General features: G+C 37.6%; 1 protein-coding gene across 4 annotated transcripts in view; it reads right to left on the bottom strand.

The window, feature by feature from the left end:
* UBOX5 (U-box domain containing 5) overlaps positions 1-12,228 on the bottom strand; it is a 31,960-nt gene that overhangs the window by 8,316 nt on the left and 11,416 nt on the right. The window lies entirely within an intron of this gene.

Raw genomic sequence — 12,228 nt, forward strand, 5'->3', positions numbered from 1 at the left:
TTCTAGGGATCTAATATATCACATGGTGATTACAGTTAACAACACTGTATTATATATTTGAAAGCTCCTAAGACAGCAGATCTTAAAAGTTCTCATCACGAGAAAAAAAAAAGTAACTAAGTGAGGTGACAGATATTAACTAAGCTTATTATGGTAATCATTTCACAATATATACATACATGTATCAAATCATTATGTTGTATATCTTAAACTTGTACAATGTTATACATCAATTACAGCGCAGTAAAACTGGAAGAAAAAAAATGACCAATGTCCAACAGCCTTTGTTACTCTCTGGGGAGAACAGCAGAGAAGTCACTAGAAACATCCTTCCCAGAGGTAAGCCTCTCCAACAGATCCGAACTCCTTGGATGAGGCCAGTCAGCCATTCTGTGTTTTTCCATCTGGCAGACAAGGCCATGAAAAACTCCCAACAGAGACAGGGCCACCCTCTGGAGTCTTTTTGCTGTCATGCTCAGTAGGTGCCGCTTGCAAAGGCCAGGCACACTGGGCATCTTGCAGCATCTTAGTGGGCAGTTTCTGCATGGTGAAGATCTACCATGAGACCTTTAAATGTTTATTGTCTTAGCCTAGCCCCTATGTCAGTTTCACATTATAAACACAAAGTCTTTTTTAATATGGTTTTAATATATGCTGAATTTTCTAGGAAGGGAGCTTCTAGGTAAATCACAGGAAGATCATACTTTGCTTACTTCTGATCTTTATCAAGAGGTGTTCACCATTTCTGAAAACCACATCACTGGAAGAAATGCTAATACAACTGACAGTCTGCATTTGTCTGCATTCTAGGTGATTCTACATATTGGTAAAAAAAAGTTTTTGATTACTTCTTAATACCTTACAGTATGGTCATACGCAAACAGTCACACATGAGAATAAATTTTATTATCACAATTTAAAATGTCTCCTTTACTTACTGTTAAGGCATTTGTATACACAAGTATGTTTGTTTTGTAACTACATAGGAAGGTTGTATTATCTTTGATTTTAAGTTCAGGACAGTAGAAGAAACATTACAAAATACGTATTATTGAAAGAGGGAGATGAATCTGATGGGGTAGCGAATCCTTGGCCTAAAGTCTCCTTTGTTCAGAAGCTACACTAAGACGCCTCGTGCTTCTTACTTTTTGAGGCGTACATGCTGTCCCTTTGCCAGAGCTTTCTAGAATCTGGCCTGGAATCAACACGGACTAGTTGATAGAATTCCTTTTTTGGAAGATTGTATTAATATCTCCAGGCTTCTAACACCTTCTTGTTCTCCAAAATAACTCAAAAGTAAGCATCTGAGGAATTACATCTGCAAATATTCTCAGGGCCCTGTGTGTACCCCATTTTGGTCAGGAAACCAGAACTCATTTAGAGCAGCCCTTCCTTCAATTCTCCTGCCCAACTAGGGCAGTGGCTTCTCATTAAGTTTTTGTTTTGTTTCAATATAAAATCAAGCCATTGAGTTTAATTTAATATGGAAGTATTAAAATTAACATATAGCCCAGACCAAGGAAACAAAACATTTCTCCTGAAAAAGTAAGCCTAAGATTTGCCAAAGGAGAACAGCCAACATGACTTTGACACAACACACCTGCAAGTACAGAACTAAGCTGGCCCTAGGTTAACCAGTAAAGTTAGCCAGCTCTGGGGTTTGCAAGGGTTTCCTTTTCACTGCCACAGGAAGTTCTCTCCTCCCCTCGTGCCCTGATGGGAGAGGGCTTTGGTAAGAAAAAACAGAGAAAGAAACTGTTATAATATCAAAATACTGAGAGGTGGTTCATATTAGAAAGATACGCAATCATCTCTATCCCCACAGTACACATCCTAGGACTTTTTTTCTGACTTTCAAAGACAAAACAAACTCTGGCAGAGATAACAATGCCAATCCCTTGAAGTACTGATTAGATTTCCCAGTTGGAGGCACTGACTTCACTGACATTTACATTCTTCCTATCTCCTGTTATCTTCTTGAACGTTTTACACTGTGGCCTTTTAGCTTGGATTTATTCTACATATCATGATATTCATTTATCTGAGAATGTAAATGCCAAGACCAAAGCAAGTTGGGCAGGGGCTTCTTGGAGCCATGATGAAGAGCTCAGGAGTACGAAGCCAAACGGAAAGATCTTCAAAACTTAATCTGAGTACCCAACTCAACAGTAAATGGTAGCAGAGTTGCCCAGGTGTGACCACCCTTAGGACAACGGCCCTTTGCCTTTAACCCCTGGTTCAGCTGATCACCAGATACCTGTTCCTGCGGGTGGACTTGAGAGATGACCAGGACGAAAAGGGCAAGACTGATCCAAGGGTTTTCAAACTTTCGCTATCTTATCACTTTAAAAAATTCCACCTCAGATACCTGAAAGCGGGAAATCCGACTGCCCTTCCAATCAACACAGTAATTTAAAAGGTTTATCTGCGCTGTATCTGCACTCAGCAAACCCTGGGCTCACTCTTCCAGGGAGTCATTAGACAAGGACCATCCAGCAGCAAAAACACAACTCTGGCCAGGGAAGCACAGACACAAAATGGCTTAGAGGAGGCCACCAGACATTTTATTTTATTTAGATCTCACTGACTGGTTAGCCCTAAAGTGTGTACTAATATCCTTATTTCATAGGTGAAGAAACTGAGGCTCAAAGATTAAGCTGGGACTCAGATTCCAAACCTTCCTAAACCACTCTGGTTATTGCCTACTTGGACACAATTTACCTTTTGAAGGATTTACCAGGAAGTTATACAGCTTAAAGTCAGATGTTCTACAGACACCTTACAACTTTTTTTCCCTATGTTACTTAGGTCAACGTTTGGTATTATTCATTAAAAAAAATCAATTCTTCCAAACTTAGAGTTAATGTGGCTAGGCTCTGTGATGTGGAAGTTTAGAAACCTTGACAGCCCTTTCCAACGTATGTTGGATCAAGCCTCAAATTGTTTTTTCTTAAGAAAAATCTTTAGGTAAGCTAGCCTTCTATTCAAGCATCTCACCTCATGAGGTGTCTCAACCTTCAGCAGAGGTTGTTAATTCCATTAGTCAGCTATTAAAGTACATGGACCTGTAACTGACCAGACACAGCCAACTTGTTCCCTACAGCACTTAACCAAACTCTAACTTGAGAAATTATGTATAGAGACTGCTCAGTCCATCCAAATTAAATTCTTTTTAGTGCCAGCCTAAGTATTACTTCTTGCCTCCTGCCTGGTACCTCTGGTGGCTGTTGCAATTATATCCCACAACACTATCTGACAAACTTCTTAGCAGTGTGGATCCTCATCTGCAGCAAAAAAATTAGAGTTCAGGTGTTTTGAGCACTAGCTGCCTTGGACTCCTTGCTTGGCACCCTGAAATAAATAGGGCACTTTCCTTCATAGATAGATAGATAGATAGATAGATAGATAGATAGATAGATAGATAGGTAAATGTAATACATTTATAAAAACTCAGTGGCCAATCTGTGAAGGTTCACAGGGACACCAGGGTGGCACCAGACACCAACTGACAACCATAACCGCGGTCTCTAAAATGTATTACCCCATTGAGCTGCCCCTCAGAACAATGTACTGGGCTATCCTCATGTTCATCCCAGCTATAACCATTACCACATTCCCTGCTCCGTTGCAGATACACTTTACCAAATGGTTCACTGGTTCTGTGTGGCCTGTTAGCAAGAAACGTTAAAAAAAAAAAACCAAACAGCTCTATAAAGTCGGGTGGTTTTATGAGGTTGTCAAAATGATCATTCTCTATTCTGCATGGTAGCCTTTCTTTGAGACCCATGAGAAAATTCTCTCCTTGGTCTCAGTACTAGGAACAGTTGCTTTTTCCAATCAACTCAATATTTTGAGGTGTGAATATGAATCATATAATTGATCATGGTCTTTGGCTGCTAGAAAGTTCAGAATGAAATCTGTGGCCCATCCCTCAAATTTCTCTTTGTCTGAATTCTTTACTTATTTTTGTCATAGTATATGTTGTGAAAGCTACCTTAAAATCATTTTGGAACAGGATGGGGTAGAAATAATAAACCATCCTCTTTTTGGTGAACATTTAGGTTGTTTGCAACTTTTTACTAATATTAAGATAAAAATCTTAAGTAGATTTTTGTCTCTCTTTTTTTTTTTTTTTTGTCTTAGTACAGTTTGACACTTTTTCCTTAAGGAGTCCCACATGTTTCTTGTTAAGGTTACTATTTATGAACAGGATCCTTTTATCCTGTTACTTTTTCTATCCAGTTATTCCTATGTTAAGGATGCTTTTCATTTTGGTATCTTTATTATGTGCCCAGTTGTCTTACTGAACTCATTGATTTTAACAAATTTTCAGGGTTTTTTGGGGGGAGGTGCTACAATCTCAGTAATAATGAGATCTTCTTTCTTAAAACAGTCACTCATTTCTGTCTCTCATCTTACTGCATTAGCTGGAACTGCTAGAATTACATGGAATAATATTAAAGTTGTCATGCTTGTTTTGTTCCCATTAGAAAATGCCTCTAGTGTTTCATCTTTGAACATAATGCTGATTGTAAGATTGAAATATTCTTTTTATGTTAATAAAGCACTCTAATTTTCATAGTTTTTTTGAAAATCAAGGATATGCTTTGAATTCTGATTTTCTCTATATATTGAGTTTTATTATTTTTCTTATTTGACAGATTAATGAGATGTAACACATTTTCCAATTTTAAATCATCCTTTTTAACCCTAAGATAGGCTCTGTTTGGTTGTGGCAGATGGTTCTTTAAATGTTTTTCAAACTGTACCAAATTTGGTTGCTCATATTTAATTTTAGATGAGATACCATTGTACATACAAGGAACATTCACAAGTCCTACGCTAGGCACAGGAGTAGAGATAAAAATGAAATGGTCAGGTGGTGAAACTATTCTGTATGACACTATAATATGTGGCCTTATGCCTTTGCCAAAATCCACAGAACTGTACAATACAAAGAATAAACCTTAATGTAAACTATGGACTAAAGTTAACAATAATATATCAATACTGGCTCATCAGTTATAACAAATATACCTCACTAATGAAATAGGTTAATAATACAGAAACTGTATGAAAGGGAGATGACGTATATAGGAACTCTCTGCATTATCTGCTCAATTTTTCTGTAAGCCTAAAACTGCTCTTAAGAAATAATCTAATGATAATAATAAAGACTGACTGGGGGAAAAGTGACTGGAAACAAATTAGGACTAGAGATCAAATTGAAAGAAGTGACTGTGACATTACAGGACTAGAGTAACAGACCCTTTAAAAAAAATCTTACAAATCATGGTATCCTTTTCTCTGGGAAACAGTGATGCCCAAACACTGTAGGATTCTACAGGACTCTGGCTGCCATTCAGGTCTTCATGTGATCTTTTCCTCTCTGGTACCAACAGCTCTGATCTTTTAAGGTAAGTATCTCCTCCTTACTGCTTAACCCACAAAAAAAAGAATGGCTCACCATATGAAAATACAAACAGCCTCAACCAGGAAGACCGTCTCCTCAGCCCTGCCTAGAAAATGGCCATGTTACATGAACTCACTGCAAATATTGTCCAGTAAGTACTTACAAATTATAGGCTCCTTATCCAAATTTAGCATCTAAGTACAAGAGAGGCTAAGCCTGAGTATAAATTGGGGACCACAGATCATGGCTAAAATGTCCTGCGGTTCAGAAAAGCAGCTTGGAACCAAATAATAATAATGGCTTAATAATATGGCATTGTAAGATAGCAAGATAATAAAGGTTTATAAGCAGATAACACGTCAACTTTCACTACAAAGGTTTTCTTATCATGAAATATTTTAGGTAAAAAGGTAAAGTATAGAATACAGTAGACATGCTTATACCCATCACCTAGATTTAGCACATGCTAACATTTTGCCATGTTTGTGTCCCATTAATGTACCTTAATGATAATTTACTACGTGCATTATCTTGCAACTTGCTTTTCTATTAAACATTATTAAGTTTTTCCATGTTGAAGTTTGTATATCTAGTTTATTCATTTTAACTGCTTCACAATATTCAATTGTATGACTAAAACACGGTTTATTTCTCCATTGCCCTAATGCTCACATTTTTAATTTCTTTTACTATAAAAAGCTGCAATAAATATTCTCTGTCTTTTTATGGGGGAAAAAAACCCAAAATTAAATAAAATGGTCCTGTCCTCAAGTCTTGAGGCATTCCAGACTTCCTTCCAACAGTGATTATGGCATACAGAAGTTTGTAACAGTCTTCTGCAGATGACATTGAGAGTAGGGAAGCATGGCCTAAAGCAATGTTTTTCAATTTGTGTTTTGAAATCAAGTTATAGGTTGAAGAAAAACATAAACTAAAAGTACAAAATACCAAAGTGCACATAGTACACTATTTCGTGAAACTTTTGTTTCAGTTTTATACAAATACATATAACAAACGTATATACAGGCTCAACATAAAACGTATTTCTTATTGTGGCCTTTGATGAAAAAGATTGAAAACACTGGCCAAAAGTATACTGAGAAGTCAGGGAAGAATTCATAGGAGTCAAGTTTAAACTAGAAACAACTAAGACACATGCCAGACCTCATGGGCAACTCTGAAGGACAGATACAACATACTAGTGGTAAATCGGACAATATGTGCTTGACTATAGGAGCCAAGAGGCAAGAAGAAAAACAAAAGGGGAAGGGCACTAGGGACAGGGACCAGTAAGAGTCAAGGCACAGAAATGGGATGTTGTGAGGCAAATCTAGGAAATGCTGACTATGCCATTCAGCTGGAGGAGGCAGGGCTGGGAGGGCAGATGGAGGTGATGGGGAGGACCTTGAATGTCATGCCAAGGGGTGTTAGACTACTTTACCTGCAGGGCTGAGGCAGTATTTTTCCAAACTGCAGATTAAGAATCAAGAATTCAAATTACTGAGCCATAACCCTCATTTAAAAAAAAAATAAGTAGAATAGAAAGAAAATGTCAGAGTGCATCATACACGAGGGTGAGCAGTGTTCTGTGAAACTTTAGTTTGAGATATATATATATGTATGAAACTGTATACTTATCTATCTAGTTATCCTGAATTTTGATATAAAATGTTATTTCTTACTAAGAGTTGTACTAAGGTTGTAATAAAAGAATTTGAAAGCTACTGGTCAAAGGGAAGTCACAGATGGCTTATAACCAGAGAGAGAAATGACACTAATGAAAAGTCTGCCATTAACCTCCTAGGTGACAACAGCAATTCTAAACCACTTAGAGGCAATTCACCCTTCAAGGGGTTTCCCTTTCCTCTGGCTGATGTGTTCGCACTTTCTTTTTTATACTATGTGAGGGGCTATCTTTGCAAATGGCTTTCTGAAGAGATCAAGGATGAATATCAAAGTACCAACTACTTAGAAATAAACTAGCAGTCTCAGTTCTTCCCTTGACATTTTCTTCCTCTATTTTTTTTTTAAGGGAAGGGATTCTTTAAGAGGAAGGAGGAAAATGAACTATGTATAACATATTACTGAGTATCTCACAAGGATTTCAAAGCTACCTTCTAAGAAATCTTTGAACTTTAATTTTAATTAAACTTTAAAATTTTAAGGTCACTGTAAATTCATGTGCATGGTAAGAAATAATACAAAGAGATCTCACATACCTCTTAACCACTCCCTCAATGGTAACATCTTGCAGTTACAGCACATGACAACCAGGAAACTATTGATGCAGGCCGCTGATCTTACTCAGATTTCACCAGCTTTCCATGCACTTACTTGTGTGTGCCTGTGTGTTTAGTACTATACAATTTTATTCTATGCACAGACTGTGTGATCATTTTTTGTGTACCAAAGTTAAGATACAGAACAGTTTGGATTCCTTGTGCTGTTCTTTTATTTTCTAAGTCCAAATGCTCTATTACTACAGAAGTCTTAAAAGTTCCTCACCCAGATCTAAGCTCCTCAACTGATGATTCCATGGATTCCTGCTATCCACACACACTGTCAGAAACAAATCTGAGCAACATGTTTTTTCTTGGTGTACCTGTCACTTAAATGAAAAATATGTGTAGAAAAATACAAAAGTAAATATAAAAAAAAGAAAAGGAACTTTAAATATTAGAAATATTATGATCACACATTTTTAAAAAATCTGTATCTAGGATTATGTACACCTAGTTTGGGAGGTAATGGTGGACATGCAGAAATTTAAAATATGCAATGTATTAGAGTGGTGGGATAAGCTGTTTTTTTCTTTTCGTATGTTTAAAGTTGTAAGTAGTTAAAAAATTGGTCTGGGTTCCTGAGGTTTCAGGATGATATAAAGAAGAATGAGGCTCCAGATACACACTCAGAGTATTTCCTGCAGCGTCCAGCCCGTAGAGGACTGGATATCCAGATGGAGGCAGACCCTTCTCCTTTGCTTCCCTGTACTCAGGCTGAGGAAGGGAAAGTGCAAGGGAAGGGCTGGGAAGGGATCCAGAGGCAGGGTGATCAACCATGCGGACTACTCAGGACGGAGGGGTTTTCCTGAACAAGGAATTTTCAGTGCTAAAACCAGAAAAGTCCTAAGCAAATGGGGACAAATTGGTCATCCTATCTGGAAGGTTTCTGTCTGTGCTTCCTTGGACCTTAAGGCAGCCAAGCAAAACTTTTTGTTGTTGAAGACTCAGAACTGAGGGGTGGGGAAGTGTGGAGGGATAATTTAAAAGATAATAAGGTGACCATGACACTCTGAACACCTGTGCACCCATCTTCCTTTGGCCTATGAAGAAGTTGCCATAGCTGAATTATACAAGCTGATTTTTGAGTCTCACGAAAATGTAATGGAAAGTAATTCTGGCAGATAGACATATTTTAAAGACTAGGCTCAAACAGGTTACAGAGGGAAAAAAAAAGAAAAGATTACCTGTCAAATAAGAGAAAAGCATTTAACCTCAAAAGAGTGGGTGGAATACCAATGCACTGAGCAATTTTATAAATTGGGCACTTCAGCTTTTAAAGAAGTACAATACTTCTCATAATTTCTAAATTGAGTTACTTGTCCATCCAAGTAAAAAATCTGACTTGTGCGCATTTTTCTTATAGCTGGTTAAAATGAAAGACAGCTGTCCCAGCCTATCCCACACAGTCACCCACCAGTGAGAGGGGCCCAGGAGGACCAAAGAAGCTTGCAATGTTATATACTTGGAACTCATTTACCCTTCAAGGGCTTAATATGTGCAAGGCACTCTGCTAGACACAAATGGACACAGTTTTTACTCTTAAGAAACTCATAGGATCAAAACAAGGAATGGATGGGCAAAGGGTTCAAATACCATTTAATCAGTGCCTTAATAGCAGTGTCAGAAAAATTGTATGGGAACCCAGGAAAGGCAGTCAGGCTCTCCATATACAAATCTGACCCCAAATGTGTCCCTCTGCGCCAGGGCCTTCTTCCATCTGTTCTTACCTCTTTCTTAAATCTTCAATTTATCTCAGACTCTTGGACCTTTTCCTCAACATGTAAACAACATTCAAGTCTCTTCTGCCCTCAAAAAAACCCCTGCCTTGGTGCTGTATTTTCTTAGGGTCGTCAACTTAGCAAATAAAAATTAAAAATGCCCACTTAAATCCGAAATTTGGATAAACAATGGATTTTTTATTTGTTTAGTTATAAGAATGTTCCATGTACTATGTTGGACATACTTACACTAAAAAAAAATTCAGAAAGGATCTTCCTCAACACGATAAAGAATGTTTATGAAAATCCCAATTAATATCATACTCAATGGTGAAAGACTGAAAGCATTCCCCCTAAGATCAGGAACAAGACAAGGATGCCTGCTTTCACCACTTCTATTCAGTTTTGTACTGTAAGTTCTAGCCAGAGCAATTAGGCAACAAAATAAAATTAAAAGGTATCCAAAGTGGAAAGGAAGAAATAAACTATTTCTATACACAGACGACATGATTCTATATACAGAAAATCCTAAAGAATACAAACACACACACAAATTAAAAGAGCTAATAAAAGAATTAAGCAGAGGTGCAGGGTAAATCAGTTGTATTTCTATACACTAGAAATGAGCAATTCAAAAAGGAAATTAAGAAAATTCCATTTACAATAGCATCAAAAAAATACAACCCCTAGGAATAAATTTAACTGAGGAGGTACAAGACTTGTACACTGAAAACTACAAAATGTTGCCAAAAAAATTTAAAGAAGATCTAAAGAAATGTGGAAAGACATTCTGTGTTCACAGATTAGAAAACTTGATATTAAGATTGAAAAGATACCAAACATCATTAGCCACTAGGGAAATACAAATCAAAACCACAATGAAATTCCACTGCACACCTGCCAGGATGGCTATTTTTTTAAAAAAAAATGAAAATAATAAGTGTCAGTAAAGCCATGGAGAAACTGTAACCCTAGTACATTGTTGGTAGGAATGTAAAATGGTACAGACACTGTGGAAAAGTCTGGTGGTTCCTCAATAAGTTACACAGAATTAACAAATGACCCAGCAATTTCATTTCTAGATATACCCCAGAAGTATTGAAAACAGCTGTTCAAATAAAAATTTATATATGAGTATCCCCAACAGTACTATTCACAATAGCCAAAAGGCCCCAGTGTCCCTCAGCTGATGAATGGATAAACAAGATACAGCATACCCATGCTATGGAATATTCCTTCAGCCATAAAAAGGAATGAAATACTAGAACATGCTATAACATGGATGAACCTTGAAAACATTATGCTAAGTAAAAGAAGCCAGACACAGAAAGCCACAAATTGTACAATTCCATTTATATGAAATATCCATATATGCAAATCCATAGAGAAAGAAAGATTAGTGGCTGCCAGGGTGTGGGGAAGGGGGAAATACAGAGTGATGGCTTAATGGGTATGGAGTTCCCTTCTGGGGTGGGTGAAGAAAATGTTCTGGAACTAGACAGTGATGATTGATTACACAAAACTATCAATATACTAAGTATTACGGAATTGTACACTTGGTTTAAAATGGCCAATTTCATGTGTACTTTACCACAAAACATTATTCATTACTTGTTTGAAATTCAAATTTAACTGGACATACTATGTTTTATCTGGCAATCCTAGTCCCATTTTAATCCTGCTCATTTCCCCTTCCACAAAACTATCAATATACTAAGTATTACGGAATTGTACACTTGGTTTAAAATGGCCAATTTCATGTGTACTTTACCACAAAACATTATTCATTACTTGTTTGAAATTCAAATTTAACTGGACATACTATGTTTTATCTGGCAATCCTAGTCCCATTTTAATCCTGCTCATTTCCCCTTCCCTTCAAAGGTTCTTGAGGAATTGTCTCAGTATTTGCAATCCATTCCTTAACTCTCATTTATCGAACACATGTGCAATGTGGCTTTTGCTCTGACAAATTGATTCAAACTGCTATTAAGGTCATCAATGATATCCAAGTTGCTAAACTGACAGATTTTTCAGTTCTTGCCTTAATTGTTCTCTCCCTAGCAACTGACTATACAAACCCTCTCCTTTTTGAAATACTCTTTCCCTTTGGCTTCTGTGCAGTGAAAGTTTCTCTTAGCAGGTTTGCGGTGTTAAAAGTCCTGCACATTCCAAAGAAACTGGCCCTTCACCAGTTCACGGGAGATAACCTCTAAGCCTTTGGAACATTCTGCCTGATAAGATTGTTTCATATACACCTAGGATCGTGGGCCACACCAGACAGTTCACACTAACAATGTGATTTATAGTGGGAGCCCTGGGCCGCGATGCATCAGTTGGGCCTCTGGAGGGGCTGGGGACTGAGTTACTAAGGTCAGCCATGTGGGCATTTCACGCCTATGTGACTGACCCCGAATAAAAATCCTGCACATCAGGCTCAGGGGAGCTTCTCTGACTGTCAGTATCTGTACATGTTGGCAAACAGCACTGCTGGGATGAATTAAGAGCTGTCCACGTAACTCCACTGGAAAAGGACAACTGAAAGCTTGGGTCTGGTCTCTCCTAGATTCTACACTATGTGCCTTTTTCTTCTGCTGATTTTAGCACATATCGTTTCACTATAATAAACCATAACTAGGAGTACAGCTTCTGCGAATCCTTCTAGTGAAAGGGGTCTTAGGGAGACCAGACGTACTTCTATGCCACTATATTTTCCTAAGTCTGATTATCTGTTCTTTTTCCGCCTTTATCACTGAATCCCTTTGCTCTGCCCTCCCTATAAATGCTGGTATTCTACTCTTGGTCATCGTCTCCC

Source organism: Camelus dromedarius, chromosome 18, assembly GCF_036321535.1.
Source record: "Camelus dromedarius isolate mCamDro1 chromosome 18, mCamDro1.pat, whole genome shotgun sequence".
NCBI classification, from domain to species: Eukaryota; Metazoa; Chordata; class Mammalia; order Artiodactyla; family Camelidae; genus Camelus; species Camelus dromedarius.